We start from the raw sequence: 21,044 nt of genomic DNA, 5'->3' as shown, positions 1-21,044 counted from the left end.
ACCCATCATTCAGTAAATATTTAATGAGAGCTTGCCATATGGGTACTGCTTGCTGGTGGCCAGAGCCCCCTGGGAGTGGGAATAGAGCCCCTGGGAGTGGGAATAGAGAGGAGGAAATGCATGACAATGAGTGGTGCTGAGAAATTAGAACTGAAGGCTTGGCCCCCAAGGAATGAGGGAGAAGAAGCCATAGGTTACTTCCAGGTTTTAGCTTGAGCGACTGACTAGGCAACTAGAAGTGATGCCCCCAGGAGCAGAAAATGCAGAAAGAAGAGTGGCTTTGCAGGGGTGATTGAAGGGGCCTGTAAGGAATCATCTAGTCTCAGTGACTGAGTCCTTTCCCCCAGGAGGCAAGGCATGGAGAGAGGTGCATCCACAATAGTACACATTTTCCCCAAAATTATAGAGAAGGAAACAAGTGGTCAGAAAAGAGACATTATGTTCTTCAGCAATGCCAGGGATCAAATATGAGAGAGAAAAGATCCCTCATTGTCTCAGCCATCGGAGTAACACAATAGAGAACAGAAACCAGGATATGGAGTATGTATCAGTTAGCGATGGCTGCATAGCAAATCACCCTAAAATTCAGTGAGTTAGAACATCAGCCATTTCTTAATTCTCATGAATCCATGGGTCAGCTGATCCATGATTTCCACTCATGAGAACTGGTCTTGGCTGATCTTGGCTGGACTTGTTCTTGCATGTGTGGTTAGCAGGCTGGTTGCCTGGAGCTAGCTGTTCTGGGATGGCTTCAGCTGGGATAACTCAGCTCTGATCCCTGTTATCTCCCATCCTCCAGAAGCTTGTTCTCACAACAGATGTGGGGTTGCAAGAGGGAGCAGAAGCGTGCAAGACCTCTTGAGGCTCAGGCTTGCACCTGGCATGCCATCATTTCTGCTGCAGAGTAAGTCACAAAGGCCAGCCCAGATTCAAAAGTTAGGGGAGTAAACTCCACCTCTGGATGGGAGGAGTTATAGAGCCACATTACAACAATGTGAATACTGGGAAAGGCAGAGAATTGGGACCATTTTTTGGAAACAATCAACCTCCTATGAGGTCCTGAGACCAGGAAAGCTGAGGAGGGCAGAGGCTGAGTAGAGGGAATACTGGCACTGAGACTGGCCTCGTGCAAGGTTCAGTGCAGTATGAGGGCCATGAACCAGGTTCATTTAAAGGGAATGGAACCCACTGGCCACCTAGGTGGAAGTGACACAATGTGGAGGTTAAGCTGGCATGATGTTAGAACAAATTCCTGTCTCCTTTTGCCTTCCATACACTTGCATTGTGGGGACACACTGATTTAGTCAAAATGAGACTCATTCAAAGCCAGGCAACACCTCAGGGTTGTGAATCTGTGAACCAGTTTTGAGCCTTTCTTGCAAGAGTTTGTGAGTATAGAATAAGAGGGTGACTGGCCATTGCAGCAGAGCCTGGAGGTAAAGCCGCACCTCTATCCCTGTTTTGCCAGGAAGCTTATGTTTCTTGTGTGGAGCCAATCAAAACATCATATGCTGTTTGGCATCTGCACACTGAACCGCTGAACGTGAATCAGCAATGTTGTGCAACTTTCAGAAAAACCAAGGAGTGTCCAGGGGAGAACTAACAGGAATGAAGAATTTAGCAGCCCAAGAGAGATTCTCGTGATTTCCAAATTAGCCAAAACTCACCAGAATGTTCAATTACCCTCTGGCCATCACATAACGGTGTCGTAGGAATTATACAGGGCCCAGGAAATGAAGGTGGGAATGAAGTCAGAGGAAAAGAGGCTCACCAGTAAAGAGCCAAGGATTTGAACAACTAGACTAAAAGAAGAAAGCACTGAAGAGAGACTAACATGATTTTGGTATAAAAACGGCACTCCTGGTGATAAAACGGGTCCCATCTCCGTTAAGGAAAATAAGAGGCGGCAAGGAAGATGAAGCCACAGCACAGGATATTAAGGTTGGATTTAATGGAAGAACTGTGACTGTTCTTAGGTGTTACTGAATTAGCTCTTCAGGAGAAGGAAATAGGTTGAGTACTAGAATAAGTGCAGTATGTCAATACTGATGCTCTGTACAAAGGTTACCTGCAGAGTTACTGCATAAATGACTGTGAAACTTCCTTCATGGGGGTCTTTAAAATGAGATAACTGCTCTGAGGTGAGAGACTGAGGGTAGGATTAACTACCTGCTTGCGTTAGTTTCAAGTCCTTAAACATTGAACATCCACATGTGTTTGTGGGCCCCTGAGGCTTTTTAAACTGTTGTGTTTCATGTCTTTGCTAATCATTTCTAGTTTTAATAGTAAGGATTTCCTTTGGCTTGAATGCCAGGAAACAAATTATTTCCATCCTGGTGTTCATTCGATCTTTGTAAGATCTTTATTCTTTTGTGGGGTCAGGGAGAGGATGGGCACCTAAGAGTGAACCTGAGAAATTTGTACGTGGGTTTTTCTGGAACTCCTCACTGTAATGTGGCATTGTCCCCAAGGCCAGCTCCTCTTCCACGTGATTTTGCTACTCACACATGCAGCAATTACCATGTGGCATTAGCTGATCGTGCCGGGCGCAGCGTTATTATTGATATTATTATTTGCTTTTGAGGCGGAGTCTCGCTCTGCCGCCCAGGCTGGAGTGCAGTGGCGCGATCTGGGCTCACTGCAAGCTCCGCCTCCCGGGTTCACGCCATTCTCCTGCGTCAGCCTCCCGAGTAGCTGGGACTACAGGCGCCCGCCCCCTTGCCCGGCTAGTTTTTTGTATTTTTAGTAGAGACGGGGTTTCACCGTGTTAGCCAGGATGATCTCGATATTCTGACCTCGTGATCCGCCCGACTCGGCCTCCCAAAGTGCTGGGATTACAGGCGTGAGCCACCGCGCCCGGCCTGGGGCGCAGTGTTGTTTGGTGCTGTTGACCTAAAGTAGGTCTGACTGAGATGCTTTGAGTTACAAGTACTGGAAGCAAACTCTGAGGTAAGAGATGGTTCCATTTACTCGTTTATAAAACAGACTGGGGTCCACGCTTGATAGAGAAAGGGGGAGAAACATGCAGGCCAGCGAGGAAACTGGGAAAGTGTGGTGCTCCCACAGTGAACAACCAGCACACAGGTGTAAAATACGAGACTATAGACAAGTGAGAGGCAGTGTGAGGCTGGGGATGAATCAGCGCAATAGAGGCAAAGGCCACCAGCTGCCACCCTCTGAGCCGCATGGGCAAAGGAGGCCTAATACTAAGGAAGCTAGGAACAAGCTGCTGGTGTTCTAACGGGGCGGAGAAACCCAGGTGCCTGGGGGCAGGGCCTGGATGACGACGTTGCTTGGGTGTCTGAAGTGAGTGATTCATCAGGGAGCTACAGCTGTTTACAGCTGACCCGTGTGCTAAATATTCATCACCCAGAGAAGGGAAATGTGTTCCAGTGCCCCCAAGCAAAGCCGAGGCTTTTCTGTTTGATTAGAAAATAAGTGAAAAAATAAGGCGACACATTTTCTCTTTCTCCTAAGTTCCCAGGGAATCTTTCGGTAAGTTGAGGTTACTTGCAGGGTTTGAATAAGTAAAAAAAAAAAAAAAAAAAATTCTGTTTATTTGACATCACCTTTTTCAAAGTGTGTGTGCAGGAGGGTGTGGAGGTGGGAACAAGGCAGGAGTCATTCATTTCTGATGCAAAACAACTGGGCTGACTTTCGCAGGCAGCTGCGGTCTCGCTTGACTCTCTGGTACTTAGGTAGAAGCACCTATGGAAGTGATTGAGCCATTTGATGACTGGTCTCTCTGCAAGGTCTGCAGGGCACGTTATGTTTATTAGTAGGTGACAGATGGAATACCATTATTAGTGACCATGAAATATAGTCAGGAGCGGATGGTTGCCACTCTTCGAGTTGATCTGAGAAATATCGAGGAAAGCCTACATTCTGTACCTGAAATATTTGTCATTGATGAACTTTTCCATTTAGACTAATTTTTCAGATACTTTACAATAATTTTTCAGTGATAGGCTGGGCATGGTGGCTCATGCCGATAATCCCAGCCCTTTGGGAGGCTGAGGCCAGAAGATCATTTGAGCCTAGGAGTTCTAGACCAGTCTGGGCAACATAGTGAGACCTTGTCTCTACAAAAAATGAAAATAAATATACAGCCAGTCATGTTGGCACATGCCTGTAGTCCCAGCTAATCGGGGGGGACTAAGGGGGAAGGGTTGCTTGAGGCAGGGAGGTTGAGGCTGCAGTGAGCTGTGATCGCACCCCTGCACTCCAGAGCCTGGGTGACAGAGTGGGACCTTGTCTAAAATAATAATAATAATAATAATTAGTGATGATATATAACATGTATGTATGACTTTGAAATATATATATTCCTTTGAGTTAGATACTGTTATCTCCAAATGATCTAAGAAAGCTTAAGTTATTGGCTTGGAGTCATGTAGATGAGGAATTGAAAGGTGAGGTTTTTAATGGAGACTTTCCTAATTCTAAGTTCTCTTATATTTATCCTACACCCTAGCCAAGCAGAAATTTACAAGAGGCAAGGTAAGGATTCTAAATCAGCAGGAGTCAGAGAGCAAAGTTCCCAAGAAGTGTAGAGGCAGCAAGACCCAAAGGCAGACTTAGCCTCTTTAGTTATTTTTGCCTGCCTCCAAGCTTTGCACAGTGGGCCAGGGACATACCTCTGAGACCTGGAAGAGGAGATTTTTGTAGGGTTCGTCCATTGTATAATTTTATTAAACATCTACTTTGTACCAATCCCTGTTCTCATCACTGAGGATAGATTGAGGAGTAAGACACAAAATTTCTTCCCTTGTAAAGCTTTGGTTTTTGCGAGGGAGGTAAGGGTCACCCAGCCTTATGGCTTAACTTCTTGTAGCTAATTTCAATCATCAGTGCTTTCTTTACTAAATTGTCAAGACTGAACAGTAAGGTCGTTACAAGGATGGGTTGGAATCCCCACTTTTCCACTCAATTTTCTTTGTGGTAAAAGGTGACATAAAAAAATAACGAATTTGTCGAGAGAATTAAATAGGGTAACGTAGGTAATGTGTTCAGCGCAGTGCCTGACATACAGTGAGTGCATACCTATTGCTGTCATCATAATTACTTTAATATATGATGCCAAAACCAGTAGCAGCAGGTTTCCCCCAGCAAATGGAGTTGAATTCAGTTGCCAAATTATCCGAAACAAAGACCAACAGAGAATACCCTTCCTGGTGTGGGATTACTTCAAGCTGCATTGGAGACAGATAAGGCTCTATCATATTCTCAGCTCATTGGATATGGTAGAAGAAGCAAAGTGCTCCAGAGTGACCCTGGAGCTGGGTCCTTGCAACTTTCTGGAAGCTCTTGTTAGAACGCATATGGCGTGCCCACCAGCATACTGGCTCTTGGAGGTTATGAAGCTGTGAAGTATCTCCTAATTACTTCTTTTAAATAAACGTGCCCTATTTCCTTTTTCCCAAGAACACATTAAGTATAGTCATCATGTTATACAATAGATCTCTTGAACTCATTCCTCCTGGGTAACTGAAATTTTGTATCCTTCCACCAACATCTTCCCAATCCTAAATGTGCCCTATTTTCTACTGTGGCAATGTAAGGAAAATTGTCCAGTGGATGCCTGGAAGATCAATGGCCAGGCAGTGGGTTCACCAGGGTCAAGGACCCCCTGTTCTCCAGTGGCAGAGCTTGTGCCCAAACTCAGCTTCCCAAGGACTGTGCCTCTTCCCTGCCCATGCAGCAGCTGAATCCAGCATCTTGCAAGGTCTCCTGGTACAAACATGAATGTTCTCTGACAGCTTTGCCTACAGCTGAAACATATAGGCAGATGGCAGGTGCTAAAATTTCATCTAATCATTCCTCACAACCAAGGCTGTTTTTGACTCTCAATCTAAGAAGACAGGAAGGCAATGCCCCTTCCCCAGATCACAGACATGCAGTGTGTCTGCTCAAGCGCAGCACTTCCTGGGATGATGACAGAACGGGTACTATGTGTCTCTCCTTGCCAGTCTTGGCATCTAATTCCCCCTTTCACAAAGCCTGTTCCTTCACCTTTATCACACATCCTGGTGGGTACCTGCTTTTGCTCATTACTCTATTACTTCTCACTAGAGAGAATGTGTTCAAATGACACAAATGAGAGTCAAAGTGGCTGCTAAAAAACATCTATGTGAACTTGGAATAAGACTCCTTTTAAATAAATTCCCCAACATTCTTAGTTCAGCAGCTCCTGATAACACAAGTTTGAAAATAGTTTTCAGATAAATATAGGAAAGTAGTAAATTCAAGTAAAGAATGTAAAACTACTCCAGTGCTACTTTCCAGCTTAAATAAAAGCAGGATTACCACTTAAGACATACTGTGTTTGCCTGTGCCCACGGTCCCATTGTGAGGAAAGGTTCCCTGATTCATATGCTGATTTTTTACATTAGAGTTATTTTCCACTCTAAATTGTTGCCAATATTATTTTTCACATGTATATTTTCATTTCTCTCAAATTACTTCATAAGTGTATTTTCATTTCCTTAGTGTGTAAGCATCCCAAGGTCAAGATCTACCTCTTATTTATTTTGTATCTCTCCAGAGTAGACATTAAATAACTGATTTTTAAAACTGTATTATTATGCTTAGAATAAAAATACCTTCTTTGAAAATGTCCAAACCCAAAGTCCAGTGTATTGGGAAAAATAAATAAAGCCAAGAATTAATTTTCTTTTTACCCATTCATTCCTAAAGCGAATTTGTTAGAAGTGCAAATACAGACATTAATTATTTTGTGGATTTTGGTATCTTTAGAGAGGCAACAAAGTCCATATTTTTTTATTGTCTCTTTGTCTCATTTTGTGAATCAGTTCTTTGAATTTTGATGGAGGCTGCTAATGCCTCCTCTGTAGCTATTATGATGAGGGTTCCAGTTACACTGTATTAGTTCGTTCTCACATGGCTAGAAGGAAATACCTGAGACTGGGTAATTTACAAAGGAAAGAGGTTTAATTCACTCACAGTTCTGTATGACTGGGAAGGCCTCAGGGAAGTTACAATCATGGCGAAAGGTGAAGGGGAGGCAGGCACCTTCTTCACAAGGTGGCAGGAGAGAAAATGACTGCAGGAAGAACCAGCAACACTTATAAAACCATCAGATCTCATGAGAAATCACTCACTATCATGAGAACAGCATGGGGGAACCACCCCATGATTCCATTACCTCCACCTGGTCTCTCCTTTGACATGTGGGGATTGCAATTCAAGATGAGATTTTGGGTGGGGACATAGCCAAATCATATCATATACTTTCTCATCGTCCTGTGTTTTTAATTAGGGACAGATTTAAATTAGAGATAGATATGAGTGAGAACAGGAAGTAGTTATTCATCTCTTCTCAAGTTTGTGTGAGCACAAGTAAGGGGAAACATCCCTGATCTTTGGCTAGTGTCCATTAGCCTTTCAAAGTATGTTTGAAACTCTTTTAGATTTTATTTCGGCTAAGAGGACAGGCTTACCAAATGTTTTCACATGGTAATACCTCCAAATAAAACAGAATGCCACCACTAAATAAGCACATAGCTTCAGAAATAGGACTATACCACAAAGCGCTTAGCCAGCATGGATTTTTAAAGGCACATTATAGCTATACTGATGCAATGAGCCTATTAAACCTTAAGGTGTTTAAATGAGATTTTGTAATCAAATATTACTTTGTCAGTAATCCAAGGATTTTTATCCCACTTAAAGAAGTTTGATTTAATGGGAAAATTTTCTGAACTTATGTTTCTTTTAAAGTGAAAGCAAGTTTATTAAGAAAGTAAAGGAATGAAAGAATGGCCACTCCACAGGCACAGCAGCAGGTTGGGTTGCTGGACTAAGAATACTTATAGTTATTTCTTGATTCGATGCTAAACAAGGGATTGATTATTCATGAATTTTCTGGGAAAGGGGTGGGCAATTCCCGGAACTGAGGGTTCCTCCTCTTTTTAGACCGTACAGGGTAACTTCCTGATATTGCCATGGCATTTGTAAACTGTCATGGCGCTGGTAGGAGCATCTTTTGCATATAATGAGCAGTGGGGATAACCAAAGGTCACTTTTGTCACCATCTTGATTTTGGTGGGTTTTGGCTGGCTTCTTAACTGCAACCTGCCGAATTAATTTTGATTGCTTTTCTTGCATCAAGTAGTTTTTGGTATCTATGCTGTCTTTATGCAGAAACATGGGCATTTCAAGGTGAGCAAAGGCTGAGAGAGCAGGAGACGGAGAAGGAGAAGGAGAAAGATGCGAAGAAAGAAGTAGGAAAGGGAAAGAGGAAAGACAGGAATTGGAAAAAGGGGTTTGAGGAATACAAGAATACAGAGGAGGATGGGAGAGAAAGACTAGTCTGGGAAAATTTCTCTAAACCTACAGGAACTGGGCAATTACAGAGAAAATGTCTGAGATGAGTAGCCCAGGAACTCTTTGTTAGAAAGATGATCACAGATTGCTTGTGCTTTTGTGAGCAGAGGTCATACCCCCTTCTAAGCAGCCCCTGTGTGGATTTTCTAGGCAATAGCCTCCTCTGTAGTAGATGCTGGGGCTGCTCCACAGGTTTCCCTTTGGTTCTTCTGCCATATTCTTTCACAACTTTCACTCCTAACAGCCAGCATGGCTGAGTCTCCCTGTCTGAGGACCACCACTGTTCTCGGGCTGTAATGACACCTTCAGCTTGGCTTCCTCTGCACACTCTGAAAGTTGGAAGTGTCTGGGAACATACCTCCCCATCCCATTCCCCATGGTCGTCCTTGATGGTGGGTGACTGATGGATACAATGTTATCAGTATTCCAGCTCTCTTGTCCCTTCATCTCTGAGGTGAGGTTGCTGCGTCTCTACAGCGTCCTCTGCAGGTTTGAGCTCCCTTCTCTTCCCTCTGCTGGTTTCCTAAACCCACTTCCTAATAAATCTTATGAAATCCCATTTCAGGGATCTGGGGATCTTGATCTAAGATATAACCCAATTAACCTAAAAGCCCACATTATTCCAACAGCCACTGAGATGTTTCCTTGATCCTCAGGAGTGACCCAGCAGTGTGGAGGGTTTGCTCCATGTGCAGGTCTACACTTTGTAATTACAGACTACATTCCCGAAAGACAGTCTCCATCTGCCCACACTTTTCCCTTCTACACTCGGCTTCTTTGCTACATGTGTCCTGGGACATTTGGGCATCTGTCTTGAGCCACATCCTTGGAGACCTCTGCCCCCACAGTCTCCTTGCCCCTCCCAGGCTCTGCGTAGTTGCCAGAGCTCGGCTCCATCTGCAAGTCTGACAGGCATTTTTCTCCAGAGCTGAGTGTGCTTGGGAATTGGCTCGATTTTAACACCCATCCCTTTAACCACTGTCTGCTGGCGTCACCTCCACTGGGATGGGTTGGAGCCCACAGGAGCAAAAGGCAGACGTCTTCACTCACAGCTTTGTGGTTTGAAGACATATTTATCACCCAAACCAAGACAGGTGTTAGTTGGGGGGAGCAGGTGGGTACTAAAATAGCCCCTGGGTTTTTATAATTTTGAGGGAGGCAGCTGAGGTGGTGTTTTCTGTCCCTGTGATTCTATAACAGGAACTCTCTGAAGTTCCTGTGGCTCACCATCTTCAGTGAATCAGTTCTCAGGAATCTAGTTTAGAGGGGGTCATTTTTAAATCCTAAAATACTATTAAAAATGTATCTGGATCTACTCATTTCTTAATCCCAAAATACTATTAAAATGTGTCTGGATCTACTCACTTCTTCTCCCACTTATATAAAAAGAGGGTGGACAATCACTCCCCTTTTCAAAGTTAGAAAATGGAAGTGGTGACGATGGCTTGTCTTTAATAATGTTATTCTGTATGAATCCAAGCTGGGAAAAGCTCTCTGCTGATGGGTCCATGGAACAGACAGATGCATCCCATCAGGAAGCCAATTTGGAGGCATGTGGTAATGACAATTTCCTCTGAAAAACCCTGCAGTATCTGTTGAGCACCTACTGTATGCTCAGTAATGTAGGGACAGGTGATGTTGGTGCCAGTGGGGTTATCTTATAGTGACTTTATTTGCTCTCCAGGAATTGCATTTCTTATAAAAATATGTTAATTTTGACATCTTTGACCCAGGTGTTTTATTGCAAATAATAGTGACATGAGGGGTCTTTCCTGGATAGAGAAATCTGAGAGTTTTTAAGTTGTTGCAATCTTGAAATAAGCTGTCTGGTTATGTCAGGGATTCCTGCATCAGTGGTCAGCTGCCTCCTTCTTATTCTAGTTGCAGAAAAGTTGCCATGAGCCATGATTTTGGGGGGAGCTGTTTCTTTTTTTAACTTATTTTCCCATATGTTATTGGGGTACAGGTGGTGTTTGGTCACATGAGTAAGTTCTTTAGTGGTGATTTGTGAGATTTTGGTGCACCCATCACCCGAGAAGTATACACTGCACCCTATTTGTAGTCCCTTATCCCTTGCTCCCCTCCCACTCTTGCCCAAAATCCCCAAAGTCCATTGTATCATTCTTATGCCTTTGCCTCCTTATAGCTTATCTTCCACATATCAGTGAGAACATACGATATTTGCTTTTCCATTCCTGAGCTACTTCACTTGGAATAATAGTCTCCAATCTCATCTGGGTCTCTCCGAATGCCGTTAATGCATTCTTTCTTATGGCTGAGTAGTAGTCCATTGTATATGTATACCATAAGCTGTGTTAAGACCAGAGGTCGCTGGCATGAGCTCACTTCAGTACCAAACAAGGAAGAACCTTCCTACTCCCCTTTCCTTTGATCCTTTCCTGGGCTCTAACCCTGGAGGGTCAAGAGCTGGGGGAATGGAAAAAGGAGGCAGGCAACTAACCCTTCCAAAGGATGACTTCCTACCTGCAATAGACCTGAGTTGGGAAAAAGGGGAGAAATCTCAAACTTAAATCAAATTTGGAGTGTTGATTTTTAGATGAATATTACATGATTACTAAATTGAAACTGTGTTCTACATCTTAAAATAGCTGTAGGAATTTCTATTATGTGGAAGTAACCATGAGCCCTGCCTAAATTTACACCCAGGGTCAAAGGAGAAACAAGTAACCCTCACTAAATAAGCATCAAGGAATAAAAGATGGCTCATGAGTCATACTTGTCTGACATGAAAGTTATACAAATGTATACAGACATAACTTAGTGAAGTTACCAATTTGGGTCTAGACAATTGCAATAAAGCAGATACTGCAATAAAGCAAGTTGCAGAAATCTTTGGGTTTCCCACTGCATATAAAAGTTATGTTTACACTCTGCTGTAGTCTATTAAGTGTGTAATAGCATTATGCCTAAAAAAAGTACATATCTTTTTTGCTAAAAAATGTCAATGATCATCTGAGTTTTTGGCAAGTTGTAATGTTTCTTGCTGATGGAGGGTCTTGCCTCAATTTTGATGGCTGCTGACTTATCAAGGTGGTGGTTGCTGAAGGTTGCGGTGGCTGTAGCAATTTCTTAAAATAAGACAATGACGTTCTCCACAACAATTGACTCTTCCCTTCACAAAAGATTTATCTGTAACAGGCAGTGCTGTTTGACAGTATTTTACCCACAATACAATTTCTTTCAAATTGGACTCAATCTTCTCAAACCGTGTTACTGTTTTATCAACTGGGTTCATGGAATGCTCCATTTTTTTTTTTTTTTTTGGTTGTGATTTCAACAGTGTTCACAGCATCTTCACCAGGAGTAGATTCCATCTCAAGAAACCATTTTCTTTGCTCATCCATAAGAAGCAACTCCTAATTCATTCAAGTTTTATCATGAGATTGCAGCAATTCAGACCCATCTTCAGGTTCCACTTCTAATTCTAGTTCTCTTGCTATTTCCACCCCATCTTCAGTTACTTCCTTCACTGAAGTCTTGAATGCCCCAAAGTCTTCCACGAGTGTCAGAATCCACCTATTTCAAACCTTGTTAGTGTTGATATTTTGACCTCCTTCATGAATCACGAATATTCTTAATGGCATCTAGAATGGTGAATCCTTTTCAGGTTTTCAATTTTCTATGCCCAGGTCTATCAGTGGAATCATTATGGCAGCTACAGCCTTGCAAAATGTATTTCTAGAATAGTAAGACATGGAAGTTGAATTATTCCTTGATACGTGAGCTGCAGAATGGATGTTGTGTTAGCAGTCATGAAAACAACATTATTCTCCTTGTATATCTCCATTAGAGCTCTTGAGTGACTAGGTGCATTATTGTCAACGACCATCGTGAAGGGAATCTTTTTTTTTTTTTCCTGAGCAGTGGTTTTCAACAGTGGGCTTAAAATATTCAGTAAGCCATACTGTAAACAGATATTCTGTCATCCAGGCTTTGTTGTTCCATTTATAGAGCACAGATAGGGTAGAATTAGCATAATTTTAAGAGTTCAAGTATTTTTGGAATGGCAAATGAGCATTGGCTTCAACTTAAGGTCATCAGCTCCATTTGCCCCTAACAAGAGAGTTGGCCTGTCCTTTGAAGATTTGAAGCCAGGGATTGACTTCTCCTCTGTAGCTTTTAAAGTCCTAGATAACACCTTGTTCTAATAGAAGGTTGTTTCACCTACATTAAAAAACTGTTGTTCAGTGTAGCCACCTTCATCAATGATGTTAGCTAGATCTTCTGGATAACTTGCCACAGTGTCTCCATCAGCACTTGCTGCTTCACCTTTCACTTTTGTGTTTTGAAGACAGCTTCTTTCCTTAAAGTTCATGAACCAACCTCTACTAGCTTCAGACTTTTCTAGCGCAGCTTCCTCACCTCTTCCAGCCTTCACAGAGTAGAAGAAAGTTAGGGCTTTGCTCTAGATTAGGTTTGTCTTAAGAAAATGTTGTGTCTGGTTTGATCTACTATCCAGACCACTAGAACTTTCTCCATATGAGCAATAAGGCTATTCTGCTTTCTTATCATTTATGTGTTCACTGGAGTAGCTCTTTCAATTTCCTTCAAGAACTTTTCCTTTACATTCACAGCTTGGCTAACTGTTTGGTATAAGAGGTCCAGTTTTTGGTCTATCCCAGCTTTCGACATGCTTTCCTCACTGTGTAATCATTTCTAGCTTTTGATTTAAAGTGAGAGATGTGAAACTCCTCCTTTCACTTCAGCATTTAGAGGTTTGTGTAGGGTTAAGTGGCTTAATTTCAATATTGCTGTGTCTCAAGGAATAGAGAGGCCCAAGAGGACAGAGAGAGATATGAGAATGGTAGGGCGGGTTGGTGAAGCAGTGAGAACACAAACATTTATTGCCTAAGTTTGGAATCTTTATGGGCATGGTTCATGGTGCCCCAAAATAATTACAATAATAACATTAATGATCACTGATCACAGATCATTATAACAGATATAATAATAGTGAAAATATTTGAAATACTAAGAGAATTACCAAATTGTGACACAGAGACATGAAAAATGGTGCCAATAGATTTGCTTGATGTGGGCCTGCTAAAAATTTTCAATTTGTAAAAAGCATAATATCTGTGAAGTGCAATAAATCAAAGCACAATAAAGAAGTATGCCTGTATATGAAAGCATAAACATACATACACATGTGCATTGAAATGACAGTTCTCAATACACATGCTCAAGAATTAAGAGTTCACTGGCATCTACTCTAAGAACAGCAATGATCTTGACTGACTTTTCTAAGAGGAGGGATGATGTTACAAGGAACAAGTAAATTGACACCTAGATATTATTCAATAAATCTTCTTAGAATAGCATATCATTATATTAATTGTGCTCATTTGGTCAGTTACTTCATTATTCAGAGTAATTAACAGGTAAATCTTAGTTGACAAAAGACATATCTTAAAATCTCAGTAGTTTAACCAGTAAATGTTTATTTCCTATCACCTCTCTATCTGATTCTGGTGGAGAGGGCTCCTCCATCTGAGACCCATGGCCTCCATGAGACTGAAGCAAGATCTCCCTGGCCAGAGTCACGTGGCCCCAACCAAGGGGCTGAGGAACTCAGAGGAGTGCCCGATGTTTGGAGAGCACTTGCTTTCTCTGCCACAGTGATTCACCTTATGCTCATCAATATTGATTGAGCAACTATTAGATAAGTTGGATGCTTTTTGGTAGGGAAAGTCACAAACATTAGAATCACACACATCTGGTCATGATTCCCCACTACTTGCTAGATATTAATAATTAGCAAGTTTCTACACCTCTCTGAGTTTTATTTTTCACATCCATAAAATGAGAGTAATTATATTAACCCCCATAGGATGATTATAAGTACCAAATAAGATAAGATATATATAAAGTTCTTTGCACAATAGTGACATGAATAAATGCTGGGTTTCTTTTGCCATGCCTGCAGGGTTTTACTGTCAGAGTTATACAAGACAGAGAGATTTCTAAGTAATGGTCCCCATCCACAAAGAGCATGCAAACTTGGAGAGAGCAGTAATGCAAGTACACAAATGCTTAAAATAAAAGGCATTATGAAAGAGCTATAGAGTTGATCGAAATAAGAGATTCAAATGAGAACACATGGGCACAGGGAGGGAAACAACACACACTGAGGCCTTTCAGGGGTGGGGTGAGAGGAGGGAGAGCATTAGGACAAATAGCTAATGCATGAGGGGCTTAAAACCTAGAGAATGAGTTGGTAGGTGCAGCAAACCACCATGACACATGTATACCTATGTAATAAACCTGCACCTTCTGCACATGTATCCCAGAACTTAAATTAAAAAAAAAACTTATTGAAAAAAAGGAAATAAGTGGTTCTATAAGAATTTAAAGGAAAAACTGTCACTTCTGGCTGTAGAAGGCTTTCTGGGTAAGTTATATTTGAGCTTTGTTTGGAAGAATGGAGAGGACTTCAAAGTAAGATGGGAGGATTTGGCAATTGTATGTTGTATTGGTCAGAGTTCTCCAGAGAAACAGAATCAATAGGATGGAAGGATGGATAGATAGGTAGACAGATAGATAGATAGATAGGTAGACAGATAGATAGGTAGATAGATAGATAGATAGATAGATAAAGATATATGAAGGGATTTATTATGGGAACTGGCTCACATGATTATGGAGGCTGAGGAGTCCCATGGTAGGCTGTCTGCAAGCTGGAGAACCAGGGAGCCAAGGGTGTGACTCTCAGTCTGAGGGCGGGTGGAGGTGCTGGTGAAGGTCTTGTAGTCCAAAGGCAGGAGAAGATGAGTGTTGTATCTGCAGAAGAGAGAGAGCAAGTTTGCCCTTCCTCCACCTTTTTGTTCTATGTGGTCCTTCCCCAGATTGGATGATGCCCACTCACGTTGGTGAGGGCTGATCACTTTTGCTCAGTCTACTGCTTCAAATGCTAATCTCTTCCAGAAACACCTGGAAATAATGTTTAACCAGCTATCTGGGTGTCCCTTAACCCGGTCAAGGTGACACCTAAAATTAACTATCACGTATGTAGAAAGAGGTATTTGAGTAAAGGTACTAAATTTTAAAAATTTATAAACTTTTAAATTTATAAATTTTAATTTATGGACCAGAGATAGATCAATTTTGACAGCCAGGGAAGCTTAGGAGAGGGGAATGGCGAGAAATAAGGCTGAAAAAGACAAAGTGTCCATTGGGTGGGGAGGTCTTGAATGTTTGCAGATGGAGTTTGGACTTGATCCGGTAGGTAATTGGGGGATAATTACAGACATTTTAAGGAGTGGAGTAATAGCATCAATGTGACATATGTAGAAAGAGATAAAACTTGATGACAAGTAAATAATAACAAAAGTATTTTCCCTTCTCTCTAGCAGGGAAGAGAACCAAGAGAAAAAGGATCTTAGAAAATGCTTAATCCACTCTTGATAACTTGTAGATTAAAAACATTGAGATCAGAGAAATTAAATGACTAGCCTGAGGTTACTTGATGAAGCAGGAATGGGTACAAGATGTTCTGATGTCATCATTTTGATGCTGTCACTTTAGTGAGTTCTCTTCAATGCTTTGTCAACATTCCAATAGCTCAAAGCAACCTGGGATTCTCAGGCTGCCCCTGTCTGTCCTCTGAGGAGGAAACTAGCCCGAATGCCCTTGACATGCCAGTGACTTAGCTTTCTAGAATTCCCAGATACGATTCTAATTTTAATTCGCTCAGCATCTGTTTGTTGACCACCTAGTATAAGCCAGGCACTGCATTTGGTGCTGTGGATACAACAAGGTTAACTTTGTGAGATTCCTGTCCTTAGATAAAGCATGTGGAAATTCAGTGAGGTAGGAGAATATTTTAGCTGAGGTGTTTGAAGAGGGAACCTAAGGAAAGAATGGCTTGAAGATCAGGTTCACGAAGGAATGAATTTCTAAAGTTAGATATCCACAACCCGTGAAAACTGGCAACGGGGAGATATCTGAGATGCCCTTCAAACTGCTCCAGTAAGAGCCTGTTTACCTCCCCTGCCTGCATAAGCAACCTTGGTTCCTAGTGGGTATATGTGTGGGAGATTGCAAGTGCACGTAAAAAATATTTGTACACACGCATGCTTCTCTCTAATACTTACAAACTCATTGCAGTGGAAATTCATTCCTTCCCCCTGCCCACCAGTTGTCCATCATCCAACTCCCCCACTTTCTGCTCTCACCTCCCCACCTTTGGGATATCACTAGATAGTTGTCTGACCTTAGGAAGAGAAGCATTTTTGTGGTGATGGATCAATTTCCAGGATATTAGGAAAATCAGATAGGATTTCAGTGTTGACTTTTTTCTTGGTACCCTGGAAATTTATCCATGACCACATTAATTGTTCTCATCCTAAGGTCAGGCAACTGCCTGTCAGTTGTTATCCATGCTGTCCCAAAGGTGGGGAGATGGGAGCAGTCCACTCTGGGCTGCAGACAGCAAGGAGCCACACAGTCTGTAGAACGCTTAAATATAATAACAAAACCAACTGAAAGCCCGTCTCCTTATTATCCCCGTATGACTCCCACCAAAGTCTCAGTTCTAACAATTGCTTGCACCAGAGCAAACTGCTCCCCTGCCTCACGCTGGACCCCCAGGGGTCAAGCCGAGCTTCCACCTTTCAGAGCCTGCTGAGAGGCATCAGTTCAGATAATTCCCCCACCACCCTCATTCCCTCCCTACACCCTATCCTCGCTGATTGGGAGAAGGGAGGAGCACCTTTGGGGGAAATGCAATGTTTGGGAGGGAGTGTCATTTGTTCCAGTCACCACCTCATTGGGAGAGAGGGGCAGGCTTTCCAAAGCCAAGGGAGCACTCCAGCCACCCTTCCCTCTCCCTCTAAGGCTATCTGTGTCACCAGCCAACTTTCTGATCTGTCCCTAGTGGCTAGAACAGAAGGAAAAAAAATTAACAGGGTAGAGAAGGCATGGCATTTCCAGGCAAAGTGAGGTTAGGAACTTCCCTTCCCCTGCAAATTTACCAGTTTCCAAGAGGCACTGCGCCTACAGCCTGAGAGGTGTCCACAGAGAGATTGCACAGGAACTGTAATCTTGCCAGGACAATCACTGAATGGTGGTGGTGTTTAGGGGACAGGGGGTGGGCGGTAAAAAGGGGGAGGCAGGATAGCAGGGAGGGGGAGAAGGGAGGCAAAGCTGCTTGTTCCCACCAGCTTCTGGGTCAGTCAGAAGACATAGCCCAGTGTTCAGGCGGGCTCCCCACATCTGTGCGGCATGCTGGAGGCCACTACCTGACCACATGTGGCACGTGAACACACACAAAGCCATAGTTATAGCTAAGTAGGTCCAGGACACACTTGCTCTCCTCTCTACCTGTACTGAGGGATGCAGGAACTATATCAATAGTTTCAAGTTTTAAGTAAAATATCCCTTCAACTGAGAATCCCAGATCCTGTGTCTCACCATTTAAGCGCACCCCAAGGTAGGCATGCGATTCAAGCTTGGGCGTGCAGGTGCCCCTCTGGGCACATTTACTTTCAATGAATGAGGGAGCACACAGGCTGGCTGGAGGCATATTCAGTGACGGGACAGCAATAGGGTTCCTGCTAGAAGACCTTGGCTGTGGTGGCTTGTCCGGCCCACTAGAGCTCTCTCAGCTGCACATTTCCAAGGCTGTTCTCTCCTGGTTATCCAAGGATAGTGGAAGTGCGTTTCCATGGCTGATGGCATGGGTCCTGATAGACTCTTTAACTGCTGGACCTTGCCATAGACATCCACATCTCTACAATAGCACTGGTCACAGAACATTCTGGGTACAATAGCCAGAGTATAATAATTATTTCCTCTTGATAGGGTGCAAACACTCCAAGTAAAGTTCAACTAGCTGTTAGCATTTCTGCCACCTTAAGTCCTTCAGCTTATGTGACCTGCACACTCTGGCTTTTCCTTCTTGCTCTGTGGAAATGTATTTTCTGTCTCCTTTGACAACTATTTCTCTGCCTGACTTTAAAATAATGGCATTCCTTAGGCTCTCTTTTTATTCTCTTCTTTCTCCTTAGGAGATTTCTTTCATTCCTATATTTTAAAAACAATCTGTGACTGGCAGGACTTGTTCCAAAAACTCATTGTGCAAATATAAACCCATGTTCATATTTTGCAACTCAAATGAGATCTGGCTAGTTGAGAGCCCTACCTTCCACATTAACAAATATTGAAGTATTTTCCCTTCTGTTGATAACTAAGGAAGCCCTGGGAATACTGTTTCAGCAGCCCAAGATGGGGCTAGGATGGGGTGAATCAATTTCTCATGAGAAAAACCTGAAATTCCATCATCTTTTGCCTCTTGCTACCACACGGCTGTTGACAACACATCCAACCCAGGGGGGCAGATGCCAGTGTTAATCCAGAGCCTGAGTAGATTCCCTAGGTGGGCCTTTCCTCCTTCAGGGCGAGGTGTGGCCAGGGGCATCTCTTATTTGCTTACCTCAGATCTTAGGATCTGGTGCTCCGCAAAGCTCCAACATCAGCCAGTGTTCCAGCTCACCTTGCAAAGACCCAGAATGGCTATTCTCTTCTTCCCTGAATTCCACCTACTCAGGCCAGCCAGCACCTTCTTCCAGGGTTTCAACACAAAGGTGTCCTTAACCTCATTACCCCCACAATGGACTCTCACGTCCTCTCAGAATCCAAATGCAGCAACAAAGACATTCTCCTAGCTCTCCTTTCCCTGACACCATGTCCTGATCAGATCCAGAAGCCACCCTCCACCATTTCAAGAAAGAGAATGTTCTTCTGTGATTTCCCTTCTGAAGGCAGACCAAGGTGATATTTTAGACTCTAACTGCTCACTAGCCCAGTGACTGTCAGAAAAATTTTTACCCTGACCACAGTAAAAAAAAAAAAAAAAAACTATTTTATAAAAATAAAGATTCAGGAACTGTTCCAGATTAAAAGAGACTGAAGAGACACGACAGACGAATGCCACACAGGATCTTGGATCTTCTTTTGCTATAAAAGGCATTATTGGGACAATAACCAAAAATCCCAATATTGTCTGTAGATAAGATAATAGCAGCATTTCAATGTTAATTTTCTGGTTTTGATAACTACATTGTGGTTATATGAAATAATTCCTGTTTTTAAGACATAAATACTGACTTATTCGTGAAGGAGCATTATGTCTGCAGGTTTTGAATGATTCAGAAAAGTGTGTGTGTGTGTGTGTGTTTATATAAGTAAAACATTAACTTATGAGGAATCTGGGTGAAGGATAAAGAATATCTGGGGGCCAGGTGCGGTGGCTCATGCCTTTAGTCCTAGCACTTTGGGAGGCAGAGGCAGGCAGATCACCTGAGGTCAGGAGTTCCGAGACCAGCCTGACCAGCATGGTGAAACCCTATCTCTACTAAACATACAAAAATTAGCCAGGCATGGTGGCGTGTACCTGTAATCCCAGCTACCCAGGAGGTTGAGGCAGGAGAATCGCTGGAACCCAGGAGGCGGAGGCTGCAGTGAGCCGAGATGGTGCCATTGCACTCCAGCCTGGGTGACAGAGCAAGACTCCAATTCATTAAAAAAGAGTATCTGGGAATTCTTAGACTTTTCTTGAAATGTTTCTTTAAGTCTGAAATTATGTCAATATTAATATAGTAAAAAATAGTTTTTATATTGCCACACAGTGAATGTACACATATGCACATGTTCACATATTTATTCATTCAATTAATGTTTAGTGACTGCCAACCATACACCATTCTAGGCAATGTATATACATCAATAACCAAAATAGGCAAAAATATTTGCCTATGAAGCCTATGTGCATATCTAGTCACCCATGATCATGTATGTATATAGGTACACATGTGTGTATATATGTGTTTATATACACTTGCATAAAACCAAAACAAGTTTTTAAGTTATATTTATTAGTGGAACACCATGATTTAAAAATTCTATCTCATTAATGACATAAAAAATATTGTTTTCCTGAGCCACTCAAGGATCATAATCTGTAGTTTACAAAGCATAGCACTAGAGCAGAGGAAGAAAAGCAACAACAAAATCCCCCCAAATGTAAGTTTTCATCCAGAACATTTTATAACGCTAATTTTTGAGTACAACATAAACCTATCTTCTTTTTTACTTTTATTTTATTTTTGAGACAGGAGACAGAGTCTTGCTCAGTCAACCAGGCTGGAGTGCAGTGGCAAGATCATAGCTCACTGCAGCCTTGAACTCCTGGCCTCAAGCGATCCTTCCACCTCAACCTCCTGAAATGCTGGGACTACAGGTGTGAGGCACCACACCCACACTAAACCTATCTTCTGATCTCCATATCTCCATATCCAACTGTAAACCTGCCATAGCTGCAGCCATTCCAAACTCTCCCAGTCTAAAATTAAACTCTTGATCTTTCCCTTAAGACTGTTCTTCCTCCAGCATTTCCCATTTCAGGAAATAACACCTCAACCCACCAGTTGCTCATCTTAGAATGACTGGAATCATCCTTAACACCTCCCTTTTCTTCACTCCCCATAATGATCAGTAACCAAGTCCCGTTGATTCTGTATCCTAAATATATCTTGAATTCATTTTTCCTTTTCTTTTTGTCTGACACTGTTTTAGTCTAAATTCATCAACATCTTTAACCTAAATTACTGTAATAGTTTCCCACTTGGTATCTCTATCTCCAATAGTTCTCACTTCAATTAATTCTTCATATGACAGCC

The sequence above is a fragment of the Colobus angolensis genome, unplaced genomic scaffold (assembly GCF_000951035.1).
Source record: "Colobus angolensis palliatus isolate OR3802 unplaced genomic scaffold, Cang.pa_1.0 Scaffold6, whole genome shotgun sequence".
Classification (NCBI taxonomy): Eukaryota; Metazoa; Chordata; class Mammalia; order Primates; family Cercopithecidae; genus Colobus; species Colobus angolensis.
This window is presented reverse-complemented; position numbering follows the sequence as displayed.